Source organism: Lathyrus oleraceus, chromosome 6 (assembly GCF_024323335.1).
Source record: "Lathyrus oleraceus cultivar Zhongwan6 chromosome 6, CAAS_Psat_ZW6_1.0, whole genome shotgun sequence".
Lineage (NCBI taxonomy): Eukaryota > Viridiplantae > Streptophyta > Magnoliopsida > Fabales > Fabaceae > Lathyrus > Lathyrus oleraceus.
Genome location: NC_066584.1, coordinates 365,797,986 through 365,802,779, shown reverse-complemented (window position 1 = coordinate 365,802,779; position 4,794 = coordinate 365,797,986).

Below are 4,794 nucleotides of genomic sequence, written 5' to 3'. Positions count from 1 at the left end.
TTTTCTATTATTTTTATTTTCTTTTAAATTCAGTTAATTCCTTTTATTTTCAAAAATTCATAGAAAATTTATTTGAAGTCACAAAAATATGAGACCAATGCCAAAAAATTTCTTGAAAAATCTAGTTTCATAGTTTGATTTTTTAATATTTTTGTGATTTCATTTAATATTTTTTGTGAATTATTTGGTTTTTAATATTTTTAATTCATTTAATATTTTAAAAAATCCAAAAATATTTTCCTAACACTTATGGATAACGATAAGTCAATGAAAAGTAGTCATCAATTTCTTATTTGATTTGAGATTTATTTGAGATTTTAAATCATATTGTGTTATTTTTTATTGTTTTTAATTATTTTTAAATAGTTTCTGATTTCTAAAATTGTTGAGAAAATTTGTCAAAGTTTATTTGACCATGTTAGACCTATGAGAATTTAATTGGACTTGTTGAAGTTGATTTGAATTAAATTGGAGGTTTGACCATATTTTGATTATTTTATTTTGCATTCAAAAAATACCAAAAAAATTATGGTTGACTTGTTGACTTGTAATCTTCATTTCTTTTCTGTTTAGCATTGATTGATGATGACTTGGTTTACATTGGATCAATTGAGTTTGATACTTGAATTCTTTTTCCCTCCCTTTCATCTTCATCCCATTCTTTTCATCATTTGGCCAATGAGTTAATGTCTTATGGTTGGTCTTGACAAATGAGAGGTTTAACCTTCTTTGGTCCAAACCAAACTCAACTTGATCCAAGATCAAGTGAGTTGTTTTGTGTCCACGATAGGTTGCTTCTTGGTCAAGCAAAAACCTAAAGTCCATACAAGGCCCTTCCCCTTTTGTTTTGGCATGGCAAGTTTGTGGAGCTTGGCTTACTAGTCATGATCTCTAACTTGTATTTATTTGCCTATAGTTTTATTGATCGGCCTTAGATAGGTGTGACTACTACATTAGTCCACTTACGATTGCTTAACATATCGCTACATTGTCTTATGACAAACTAACATAACTTCACTAATTACTAACTTTAATTTGAGCATTTAATTTCTCGCCCTTTACTTTTAATGCCATTTATTTCTTGCTCATCTATTCATATTGCCTTTCATTTTGCTCACTTGAGCACATATTTTATGTGTATGTCATTTGTCTTTTGCTCATTTGAGCTCATTATTGTATATAAATATATTGTTGTATTGTGTTTGTTTTGTCTTTGTTTTGTGTGAACCTAATGCAAAAAGGAGAAAGGACTTAGAATTAGGACATACACATGGTTAAAGGAGTTCAAGAGCAACTAGGCCTCATGCCTTTACAATGTTAAACTTGTTGAAGAGCAACTAGGCCTCATGCCTTTAAAATGCTAAATTTCAAAGTTGACTTTAAAGGACTTCTCATCTAAACTTATTCTTTGTCCATTCTCCTTATTGTGATGTGAACTTTTTCATTATTGCTCTTGTGTGATATGGATTCCATCTTGAGCTAGTAGAGAGGACCATTGTCATGAGTAGCCAAGTTAAGAGAGACAAGCAAAATGAAGATCCTAGGAGCTTGAATCCAATTTGTTTGATTGCTTGTGTGTTTGCTAAGTCCAAAAGAAAGGAGCATCTTGAATCATCTCTATGATTTCAAGAAAAGTAACTCCAAGGGTTTATCTTTCCTCTCTTATCTTTGTATGCTTTAGGACTAGCCCTTCTCTTCTTCTCTCCATTCTAACCCAAAGCCAAAAGTAATTTTCAAAACTTTGATATGGTTTTCAAACTAGAAACCTAGGCCTTATGCCTTTGACTTTTCAAAATCTTTTCATTAATACTCATTATGAATGAATCTTAATCCAACTTTGACCTCATTTTAGAAATATAACTCATTTCAAGTTGTTTTGTGGTTCCAATGGCCACTCGTTAAAACCTTTTCATAAACATTAGTCATAGGTTTGAGTTATCATAGTGGTTGATGTAAATCTCACCTCATCCTTAGTGATTGGATTATAAGTCTTCCATACTTATTATAGGGTTAACCCCTCACTAGTATATTGAAGCCTTCCTCACATGGTGGATTGTTGGTTTAGGTTGAGTTTTCTCCCTTTGATAACAAAAGACCTTAAGGCTTTTTATTAAAATCAATTCACCAATCTTTATGATTTTTACCCCGAACTACGAGGTTTTGATCCTCCTTTGCACAAATCTTTTCACAAATACCAAACTTCAACACATATTTGCAAAAAGGGTTCCCTTAGAGTACTAAGGATGTCTTGGGTGCATAAAACCTTCCCATTTCAATATCAACCCCCTTACCTAGATCTCTGACATTTTTATTAGTTTTTGATTTGATAAAACTTCTTACCTTGCCTTTTGTTCTCTTTTTAGCCTTTCCTTTGGACAAATAAAAGTGCGGTGGCGACTCGAATTGTATGTTTACTTTTGGTTTAGTCAATAAACCTAAAGGTAACGAAAACCCCGCTACAGAAAAGTGGCGACTCTGCTGGGGACAGAAATTCTCTAGTGGGTTTAGCCTACTTTATGCTTATGTGTGTTGTATGTTTATATTTATTGGTGTAGCGGGGTATTCGTTACCATTAGAGATATTGACTAAATCTAAGGTAAATCATACAAGTCGAGTCGCCACCGCACTTCTATTTATCCAAAGGAATGGTTAGAAAGCGAACAAAAACCTAAAAGTTTTATCGAATCAAAAACTAGTAAAAATGTCAGAGATATGGGTAAAGGGGGTTGGTTATGCAATGAGAAGGTTTTAAGCACCCAAAACATCCTAGGTACTCCTAGGGAGCCCTTTTCACATTTGTTGTAAGGTTGGTATTTTTGTGAAAATTTGTTTGTGCAAACATGATTGAAGAGATGAGAAGAGAATATACAAGTTATTTACATTTTGTGTTTGGATGGATAAACCCATTGCCTACGTACCATCTTAAAAAGATTAGGATCAAAACCTCGTAGTTCGGGGTAAAAATCTCAAAACAAGTTGGTGAATTGATTGGTCCAAAAGCCTTAAGGTCTTTTGTTATCCAAGGGAGAAAACTCAACCTAAAACCACAAATCCACCATGTGAGGATAGCTTCAACATGCTAGTGAGGGTTTAACCCTATAATAAGCATGGAAGACTTATTGTCCATCACTAAGGATATAGGTGAGTATTACATCTTCTTCAAGGATAACTCAAACCTAATAGCTAAAGGTTATGAAAAGTTTTGATTAAGGAAGTGGCCATTGAAACCATAAAAGCATTTTAATGGGTTATATTTACCAATGGAAAGTATATACAAAATATGGTCAAAGATGATTTAAGGATTCAATTCAAAATAAGTGTTATGAAAAGGTTTGAAAATCAAAAGCATAAGGCTTAGGTTTCTAATGTTTGAAAAACGAAGTGTTAAATGTTTTCACAAAAGTTTTGGCTTGGGTTAGAGTGGAGGGAAGAAGAAGATTGGCTAAAGTACTAATCATACAAGAGATAAGGGACAAGAAACAAGACCACAAATGGAGTTCCTCTCTTGAGATCATATTGATGATCCAAGTAGCTCCCATCCTTTGGAATATGCAAGCAAAATAATTGTAAGCTTAAGCAATCAACATAATCAAACAAGCTCTTAGAAGATCCCCAATGCCTCTTTTATCTTTCACTTTGGATGAACATGGTAATAGTTCTTCAATTTGGCTCACATAGGATTCCCTAGCACAAAAGCACACACATCAAAGAGTTCTATGAAGTAAATCAAGAATGGACAAGAGTGAGTTTAGAGGTTTGGTCATTCTAATCCATCTTCAACATTAAAGTCCTTTTACTCCAATTTTCATAGGGAAAGTCCTAGAAACTAAGTCCAATTGTCCATTTCTTTGCATTTGGTCCACAACAATCAAGACAAAAGCACAAGCACAATAACATATATACAATTATGTGCTCAAGTGAGCAAAAGGCGAATTGCATTAATATAAATATGTGCTCAAATGAGCAAAGGAAAAAGCAAATGAATAATATGTGCAAGAATAGTAAATTGCATAAATGTAAAGTGCAAGAAGTAAATGTTAATGGTTAATGGTCAATGTTAATAGTTAGTGTGCCATAAGGAAAATTTAGCGCTATGTTAAGCAATCGTAATTGGACTTATGTAGAAGTCACAACTATTTGAGGCTGGTCAATAATAATGTAGGCAACAACATAAGTTAGAGGTCTTGATTAGTGAATCAAACTCCAACAACTTGCCATGCCAAAAAGAAGATGAGAAATGATCTCGTATTGATTTAGGTCCTTTGCATGATTTAGGAAGCAATCTATCCTTAATGCAAAGCCATTCACTTGATCCATGATCAAGATGAATTAGATTTGAATCAAGGAAGATTAAACCTCCATGTATCAATACTAACCATCAACCTTTAACTCATTGATCAAAAAGAAGAAAAAGAAGAAGAAGAAAAAGAAGATGAAGAATTAAAGTGCATTAATGGAAATGGTATGTATTAATCAACAAGTGTTGACCAAAGATAGAGAAGATCAAGGTCAAACAATAGAAAACATAAGCAAAATGAGAATTAGAAGTCAAGAAACAAATAAAATATTTTTGGCATTTTTAATATTTAAAATAAAACTTGAATTAAAATAATAAAGAAAGGTCAAACTTCAAACTCACTTCAAATCAACTTTGAAAAGTCCAAGTGAATTATCCCAAATTCAACATGGTCAAACAAAGTTTGACAAAAAATTTCAGCATTTTTAAAAGTCAGAAACTATTTTAAATCAATTAAAAATGCATAAATATAACCTAATTGAACTAAAATCTCAAAT